Below are 10,133 nucleotides of genomic sequence, written 5' to 3'. Positions count from 1 at the left end.
ACATCTTCATTACAAACGATGCATAATTTAAAACGTAATCCCTGTTCCCTTTGAGTCTCCGTAATTCATGAAAATTCTCATCGTTATATCGCAGCACATCTTTCAGGTTCCCCCCTGGCTTGCACGTCTTTATCAAACCATCTCCGTTTGAGCAACTTTCCAGCTCGTATGTAAAACAGCGCAGTCCTTGGGACAGTATTTCATAACGAGCAGTTAATCATCTTAACTGCCACCGCCTTCCTGAATAAAAGATCGGGCACGCTTTCATCTCAGCACCACTGGAAAGGGAGAATCCTTCAGCTCTGCGTGCGAATATAGCACACACACCCGGTGAGATTCTGGTTATTCCTTTTTACATTTCAAAAGGCAGTTATTGTGCAAAATGCATCTAAAGGCCCCAGAGCGCTGGTGGTTTTTTTTTTTTTTTTTTCCTTTCCTAGCACCTCGGTGGATTTCATCTAACAAACTGTCAGTTTCTGCTGGGGTTTTGGCATAATAGGTTTTGCTGCTTGCTTAGTTTTACCATCCCAAACTTTGCTTCCAGTTCAGCTTGGGACACGCCTCCTTCTGAAGAGGAACCAGTAGCACGGGGAGCTGATCTTTTGCAGATGGAGACCTGAAATGCAGAAATCCTCACACAGATCTACTGGCGCTTTTTGGCTGCCCACAGCTGGTCCCTGGGTCACCTGGACATGGTGACACGCATGCTTTGCAGTGTCCCAAAGGATCATTTCCACCTCTCCACTATAGAATCGTAGAATCACAGAATCATTAAGGATGGAAAAGAGCTCTAAGATCCCCAAGCCCAACCCCAACCCACCCCACCATGCCCACTGACCGTGTCCATCAGTGCCACGTCTCCATAGCTCTGGAACATCTCCAGGGATGGTGACCCCACCAGTCCCTGGGCAGCCTGTGCCAGCGCCTGACCACTCTTTTGGGAGAATACATTTTTCCTGATATCCCACCTGAGACTTGGGGAGATTGCTTCTAACCATGGTATGGGCCACCTCCTGATGGCTTACAGGCACCACTGAGCCACTGGTGCAAGGTGGACAGCGCTCTGCTTGAAGACCTGATGCTACTTTCTGCTATCATTTTCTCCTCAAAGCTGCACTTATTACTGTACCTGGGAAAAAGGAATTGTTTATCTGCGATACCATGAAAAAAAAAACCAGGTTCTTAAAAATAATCTGCGGTCTAAATTGTTTAATTTTGTTTCTTTTTAAAAGCGCATTCTCAGGATTTTTACTAACTGAAATTGAAGTTAGTTTGAAAAACTTAAATGTAGCTGTTAAATGAGAAAATTGAAGCATTTTCATGCGAGAGTGCTAAAATATTTCAGCTGTCAAAATGTTTCAGCGTTTGCAGGGCTCCTTCCAGCTGAAGTAATGGGTGAATTAGCAGGAATTCACAAGTTTCTGACAACCCAGATCAGCTTTTTGATAGTACCTCCTATTGCCTTCGACTCTCAAGAGGAGTCAGACTGTGCACCACCACAAACCCCAGCTGCTGTCACAGCCCTGCTGAGATGAGGCAAGACCTGACTCATGTCATCCCTAGTTGTGACTTCTGCCCTCGTGCTCATTTGTCAGCCAATCTGGAGAGCAAGTCTGCATTCAAGGAGCCTCCACACAAGGTCCTAAAGGAGCTCATTTTGTGCAAGTCTCAGAGGAAAATGCTGAAAATGCCAAAAGCTGCCCGATGGATGCTGACAGCACCCAGAGCCTGAGCTCTGGCTGTTTGTACCAATGGTGATACCAGAATTAATTCCAGAATTTAGGAGGAGGGATGAGCTTCGGGGCATTGTGTGGATTTCCTCTGAGGTCCATAGGGAGAGATGGCTTTGATGAAGGAAAATCCTCCCACCCTATGGTAATCAGGCAAAATGCAAGGGCTGAACCACCTGCAGGTACTGAGCCCTCTCTACTGCCTACAGAGGAAGCATGGAAAGCTGGCTGAGATAACACAGCTAACTCTACGGTGGCTTGTATTACATGATGTGTGTTCCATTGCAAGAATTTACCAGCTTTGGTGCCAACCTGAGGTATGGGAATTAAGGAAAGACCTGTATCCAGCATGTCCAAGCCAGACCCACTACCAAACAGACAATGTTGGCCTGGAATAGAATCATAGAAATGTAGAATCGTTTGGGTTGGGAGGGACTCTTGAAGGCCATCTGATCCCACTCACTGCAATGAACAGGGACACCCACAACTCCATCAGTTGCTCAGAGCCCCATCCTGCCTGACCTTGGGTGCCACCCACCACCCCTCTGGGCAACCTGTGCCACTGCCTCACCATCCCATTGTAAAAAACTTCTTCCTTACATCCAATCTAAACAAAGAAGTAGGAGATGTTGTGCCCCACAAAAATATGGCTCATTTCAGTCATTTGAGCTCAGCATCACTGGAAGCAAAAATGTTTTCCCCTGGAGGCTGCATGCACATATGCTTTCATGCTGAAGGGTGTTGGAAATTATGCTCTCTCCCCCATTGTCACATAATGTCAACAGAGTCACTGCAGATATTAAACTGGGATAAGCCACAGAAATTATTATCATGCTTTCCTAAGCAGGCACTGAACTGCCATTTCACATCTTGGGATTGTTTGCAGATAAGTCTGATTTCTCCCACAGATGGCTTAACAAGAGATCATGGCACTACTTACAAAACTTGACCAGAGGTTTGAGAGTGGGAGAAACCCATAATTCAGGTTGGATTTTGGGAAAAACTTCTCCAAAAGAGTGGTCAGGCACTGGCACAGACTGTGCTGAGAAGTGGTGGTATCACCGTGCCTGGAAGTATCCAAGAACCATGGAGATGTGGCACTGAGGGATATGGTCATGGTGGAGATGGGTTGGGGTTGGGTTTCATGATCTTGGAGGTCTTTTCCAACCTTAATGATTCTATGACTCTCCAGTTGTGCTCTCTGAGTCAAGCAATTCAAGCTGTAGCTCTGAAATCTCCATCCTCCTCCACCCTCAAATCACAGCCTAAAGCATAAAGGGATATTTCAGGCCCCAAATTGCCTCCATGTGACCAGACGGCAGCTGGGCAAGCCAGGGAAGGTGCCAGGAGCTTGTGTTCCTGGTGGCTTTATTGGTTCCATCTTTCCCAGCTGCAGCCTCACCCACATCCTCTCCAGGACTGAACGAGCCCGGAGCTGGACTTCTGTATGCCCAGAACAGAGCATCATTTTCATGCTTAAAAAGGACTTGATTACATTAAAAGACCTTGGAGGATGGAGACTCCCTAGGCACGAGGGAGCCCAAACTAACAGCTTTCTCTCTGATCAACGCACGGTGCTAAATCGGGGTTTTTGTGCCTCTTGGAGAAATCTGTAGGCGAAGCACCGGAAAGGCTCCGGAGGCTGCTGTTGAATTTTGATGATGTTCATCCATTATGGATGAAGGGGGTTATGTAAGAGTCTTTCCCTGGCGTTCATCTGAGGCCAGGCTGTCCTGGGCTGCGGACGGAAATGTGCAGCTCATCCAGAGGGAGAGTGGGGACTGGAAGAGAAAGAGGGGCAACTGGGACTGCTCTGCTTCCTCCTTGCTCCCAAATAAAACACAGCATTGGGTACAGGTTTGTCCTCTCTATACCATAACCCTAGCTGCACGAAATACGCAAACAGCCTTTGACTGGACATAAATCATAGAATTATAGAACTGTTCCAGTTTGAAGGGGTCTTTAAAGGCCACCTGGTCCAACTCCCCTGCCGTGAACAGGGACATGAACAGCTTGATCGGGTGCTCAGAGCCTGGCCCAGCAGCAACACCTCTATCTGTTCCCTTTGCATCTCCTGGGAAATTTGCATGGAAGGATTTCCCTTCCATCCTCTCCAGGGATGCTCTGACCACATTTGTCCCGGGGTGGTGAGACAGCCGAGGCTCATTCACTTCGCTCTCATTAAAGGAGGAGAATAATTAAGTCAAACAGTTTGCTAATGCACTCTGATATCTGTCCACTGATGAGGAAAATGAACAGCAGTTAATTAGCAAAGGTATTATTAAGACAACCAGATCAGAACCTGCCTGGATAGTTTATTACTGACTCTTCCCTGTCACCAGACCTGAAGAGCTTATTAGAGTGTCTTTGGACAGCTTCTTAATACTTTTTTCCTGACTCCCTCCACCACGGTAGATTTTCCATTTACTTATTCATTCTCCTACCAACACCCAAACCACGACTGTCTCCTGTTGACACTTACGCATGTGATTGCAGAGCCCACGCCACTCAGACGCTGAAGAGGTCTTCTTGTCTTCACAGTGGTAGGCAGAACATGGAAAGCATTCAAAACCCAAACAGGACCTACAGTGGGATAAGATGCCAGAGTCCATCCCTTCTTGCAGATCTGCCCAGGGATGTGAGCCAGCAAAACTCTTCACATAATCTATAATCAATGAGTCCTAACACACTGAGAGAGTTCTTCATCCTTAAAAAAACAAGGATCAGTATGAATGCTCGTGTTGGGATGTTCTGCAGGATCTCCCTTCCAGGAAACCAGCCATGTCATCAGTCCTATCCAAACATTTGGGACAGCGCACACTAAACCCCATCTCCCGCTTCCTTTCCTACAGCAACTCTCCCACTCGGGAACAAGTCCTTCCCAGCCCATTGCAGATCCAGCAACACCCATTTCCCTGGGCACAGGCACCATTCAAGGCAGAGGTGGCCCTCAGTGGGTAGAGGACACGATGCTCCCCACCCAATGCCCAGCCTCTGCTCCCTCTTGCCACCCAACGCACTTGTCACTTTGCAGAGCACTGCTGCAGCTCAAAGTGACATCTCCACTGAGCTCGTTGGCATGGACAGCTGTGTCTTTGCCTCCATTCCTGAGGCTTCACTGCTTCCAGAAGTTCAGTGGGGGCACAAAGGGTGTCAATTTCTTTTGCAGTGCCTTCTGCTCAATTTCAGGCTCCTGCTGCACCTACCAACTCGGGTGTTCCCAAAATACTATTGTTCCATTGACACAGAACATAGAAGCACAGCGGAGCACTTCCTGTGCTTTCCAGGAATTTTTTTGCCTTCCTCACAAATTACCCTGGGTGACCTTGTCTGACCAGGAAATGTGTTGCACTCAGAATGCTGCAAATGAAAATAAAATGAGTGTAAGCCTGCTGCCTAGGGAGAAGTAGTTGCTCGTTTCCATGCCTTCCTTGCTCCTCCCATGAGTTTATTGTCTTTGATTCAGGATTTCCTGTATTCTCCTGTATACAGGAATTTCCTGTGCAAACCTACAGATTTATCTATGCCTTCTTCAGTTTCAAGAACAGGCTATTTATATCCACTTCCCATTGGATCATCCAAAAATCCAGCTCTCATTTTAGCTCCCAGGTAAGCTGAGTTGAACACCAGGTATCTCACACATCTCACCACCACCACCGAAGAGGTAAACCCCACATTTAACCCTATCTAGGAGAGCCTTTTGCTGTTTTCCCATGAAAAACATCATGGGAGCATGATGATTCCTTTGTTCACCCCCAGGTGATCAGGTTGGATAACAGGAAAAACTTCTCCAGCAAAAGAGTGGTCAGGCACTGGTAGCAGCTGCGCAGGGAACTGGTGGGGTCACCATCCCTGGAGGTGGCCAAGAACCATGGAGATGTGGCACTGAGGGACAAGGTCAGTGGGCATGGTGGGGATGGGTTGGGGTTAGTCTTGATGGTCTTAGTGCTCTTTCCAACCTTAACGATTCTATGATTATATCATATTCCAGGAGAGCATCTTTCTGCTCATCAGTAAGACCAGTGACCAACACCAGCAGAGCAAATTGCCATGGGCTCTGGTTTTACTCCTGTGTCCATGCTGCAAATGTGGGAAACTGGGCAGCAGCTCTCTCTGCAAGTCCCTGCTCTTGGCTTTTTCTCTATCTGAGCATCATTTCGTCCTTTCTCCCACAACAGTGCAAGGGTCAACCCGAGATGGGAGCTGTTTCTTTAAGACCCATTCCAGGAAGGTTTAGCTCACATCAGATAAGAAACAGAAAGTGGAGAGCTTTGGGATGAGCTGCAAGACATGGGATGGGTGGAGGCAGAGTGATGTTTTAGATAGGGGTATCAGCAAAACAGATGTTCCCAGAGATACCTCTGGAGAACTGAGTAGCACGTCCTCCTTGGACTGGCCCCTGCTGTGGATGGGTGAAGGAGGGATAGGGAGAAAGAGATGAGCATTTTTATGACCCAAACCAGATAAGGTGTTAAAAAGCCCTCGAAATGGTAGCTCTGGTGCTCGAAAGCTAGTTATAACATGCAAAGGGAGGGAGAATACGTGATTCTGTTCATATGTCAGAGGGTCACAAAACTGTAGGCAGATGTGGACCAGCCTAATAGCATCTCTGTGCACCATCTCTCAGCTGTCCTTCCTCTTCCAGCCATGCACAGTGCTATAATCTGGAAGGAGATAATGGCTTCTGTTGTGGAGTTGTGTAGAAAGCCACGTCCAGGACAATCCTACAGAGAACAGACAGAAATGTCCACTTCTCAGCCTCTAGTGGAGAGGCACAAGGCCTTTCTCCATTCAGAAGATGCCACCACCCTCTGCTCAGGACAGACTTGGGGTAGACCTCACCACCAAAAGCCAGAAGCACAGTGGGATGAAGGAGGTCTCACCTCTCATTTGGGTGGAGGTATGCGCTGTAAAGAGCTGTGCTTTTGAAGATGCTCCTTGCAAGAGCCAAAAGTGACTGGTGTCCAGGCTGGGGTAACATTCACGCAAGAAGACATCAGACAGTGAAGACATGGCCATGGGATGACAGACAACTTGTCACACATGCTACATGGCATCACCAAGCAAAAACCCTCCAGGGGACCACACTGTGCTGATACTGCTCTAGGTGTACTTCAGGGAGGGTGTCCTGTCCTCTCCACCTGAATGAGGAGTGCAATGGCAGATATGCCTCTGGAGGTATTTTTCAACCAGGTGAGCTCCATGTTGACAATTAGACAGGATGGTCTAGATGAAATCAGAGACAACATGAGCATAAACTTGTTTTCTTGTGCTGGTAGCTGGCCAGATCTGTGAATCCAGGAAGCAGGGATGGGAGAAACACCACTCACAGACACCTTTCCATCTGCTCATCTTTAGCAGCAGACATAAACAGTTGGAAAAGAGCAACATTTTTGGCTGAGAAGAAGCTAAATAGTCATATAGGAGATCACACAACATATAGCCAATGTCTCTGGACTCCGTCAACCACAGCAAACACCACTAGGAAACCATTAGTACCCCCAATGGAGAAGACAAAGGCCACAGCTGAAAGCACTGCAGCCCATAAATGTTTGGATTTCACGCACCTGGCAGGTGAGAGACCAGGGACTGGAAAGACCAAGCCCAGGTATAATTAGGCCACTGATTGGTATGTTTGGAGGAAGGGTTTAAGGATGTTTGGATCTCCCTAGTATAAAGTTGCACATTGCTAGAAGGAGGAACCAAGGGGAGGAGCAGGTAGGTGGTTGTCTTCTTTTTTAATACTGAGAAATGTTTTTTTTCTTAGAGCAGTTGTTTTCCTTAGGGGCATCAAAATATAATGCCATGAGATCTGGAAAATTCTCTCTTTTAAAATGATGTGAATGCTTTGTACTAATGCAGTTCCTCTAGCATGAAGCAGTCAGGGCCTGCAAGGATCTTATCTCACTTTGGTCTCCAAGACATATTTCAGCTTAATTTTAGTCTCTTGCTGATTGTTTGAGGCCTTCCAGTCCCTTCAGAGGCATCAGCTGAGGGCTCACCCCATTCATCTTCATTCACCTCAAAGCCTCACAACTGTCACCTTGGAAATAATTTGGGCTGCTAGTTGGGCTCTCTCTCAATGGGTGCAGGGCTGGGAACACCAAGTGATCATGAAACTTTTTTTTTTAATTTTTTTTTTTTCCTTTTGAAGGATAAGGTCATGGTAGTGATAGGCTGATGGTTGGACTTGGTGATCTCAGTGGTCTTTTCCAATCTTAAAGATTCTATTATTCTTTTCCGCCCGTGACTTTGCATGTTCTTGACCAGTTTCAATGCAGATAAGTGAAAGCATCCTGGCAGGGAGCAAAGGGATGCTCCTGCTGACATCAGGGCTCTCACAGAATACAGTCACCATGAGCTGGCCTCTGGTTTGGAAGGAGCTCTCTCATTTCTCATGTTTTCCAAGGATGGATTTAACTTTTTTTCCTCTTTGCAAGCTTCCCAGTCATTACCACAGCCCTTCCCCGTGTCAGTGGGCAAGGAACATCCTGGTCCATGTGCCACCAAGGAATGAACATGGGTGGCAGCTTGTTTTTTGGTATTGTTTCAAAGGGTCTGGAGATCACAAAGATTTAGAGGTGTGAGTCACTCCTAGTGCACAACTGGTCCATGTCATTTCATAAGTCTTTCCTTGGGTGACTTTTTGTCTGTCTGTCTTTAAGCTATGGATCCAAGGCATGTGCCTTGCAATCTGCAAGAGGAAATGCTTTCTCAAGTCAGGTCTGTCCTGAATTCTGCAAGACTCTAAGGAATGGATAAAACAGGGCATTTCCTGCTGACAAAGGGGAGCAGATGAAGTGGATTTGACCTGGCATGAAACCTACTGCCTGCAGAACGGTTGCTGGAGAGAAAAGAAAGGACAGAGAGGAAATGCACAAGTCTTTCTCTATTCTGTACACCCAGGCTCCCAATGATGAAATCCAGTGCCAATGAATTATACAAATGCTTATGCAATTAGGAGTTGCAGTCAGTCCTCCTGCAGCCAAAAATAGCCCCATGCACCAGCGAAGGGCCTGGCTGCCTTCACATTGTGTTAGGGAGAGTCAGCACCCAGGGCTGCTGAGTGGGAGAAGCCTCAGGATGAGGTATTCCATCTGCTGACAGGGGAAGGCAACATGGTGCATGGGAGAAACGTGCTGCCAACCCCACATCTTTCTGTTGGTAGAAATCCTCTGTCCAAGGCTTGTTTCCTGCTGTGGGGACGCAACAGGGACACCTCTCCCAGTCTGAGACCAGACCCATGGAGGGGAAGCAGGAGGAGAAAACAGTCTTCTCTCTGCTTTGAATCAAGGTGTTGGGATCTTGAGGAAGGCCATGGTGGTGCTGCTGAAGGTTGGGTCCTAGTAGGTATTCAAGTCTTTCCTCTCATAGAGGTTTTTATATTGGGGGGGGGGGGGAAATGAGAACCCAGGGGATGAGGAGGCAGCTCAGGGCAGGTTTGTTTGTGCAATATCTTCACCCAGCCATTCACACCTCACCCTTGCAGGTCATCCAAAAAAGGCTTCTAAGCCGTGACATAGGTAGCATATATCTCTTGCAGCGTATATCTAAGATCTCCTGAGCCCTGAGGTGTTCAACTGATTCGTTGTTTGAATAAGAATCCCCCAGAATAAGAGTTCTGCTGGGAAAGGTTGGCATTTAAATGTTGATAACACTCTTTTCATTTTCTCCATACCACTGGTGACCCAGCATCTCTGTGCTGAGCTCAGTGACCGCCAGGCTGGGGTCATGTTTTTTAAATGAAACACCAGAAGTTTAAACCACAGTGCTCTGAGCAGATCCAGCCTTGAACAATTTAGTGATCTCAGCATTAAAATTCCAACTGGTTACAGCTCTCTGTCTTTGGCAAGGCTGAGAGTGTGGAGATAAAGCAAGGTGATTTATGGTTGGCATCAGCCCATATACCTGTGTGTACATGTGGTCTGTGCGACAAGCTTCTTTGCACAGCCTGTTCCCATCTCTCACCACTCTTGCTGTGAAGAATTTCCTCCTAATACCTAATCTAAATCTACCTCTTCTTTTTTTTTTTATCCCTTGTCCTGTTAACTGACAGAGTCTTTCCCCTTCTTTTTTGTAGGACCCCTTCAGGATTGGATGACTCTCTTGCATGATCTGAAATACTGTCTTCCTTCAATGATGCATTCTTACTTTTCTTCCACAGTGCTGTTCAGCAACTTGGCAGGAATCTGGTGCCTAGATTAATTATCTGGGGAGCAGCAAGTGAGGATTGAATGACGACCCTGAAAACCTCCCCTAAATGTCTAGACTTCAAAGGGAGAGAGGGTTGGAAAAGGGAGGCCAATCTCAGTGATCACTATGAGGGAGTTGCATCTATCAGCTTCCTTCACGAGCTGCAAGAATAACAAGAGAGGTCAGTTTGATGGGAAAGGTGCTGGTGGA

The sequence above is a fragment of the Numida meleagris genome, chromosome 4, assembly GCF_002078875.1.
Source record: "Numida meleagris isolate 19003 breed g44 Domestic line chromosome 4, NumMel1.0, whole genome shotgun sequence".
Taxonomy (NCBI): domain Eukaryota; kingdom Metazoa; phylum Chordata; class Aves; order Galliformes; family Numididae; genus Numida; species Numida meleagris.
Note: the sequence above shows the minus strand (reverse complement) of the source record.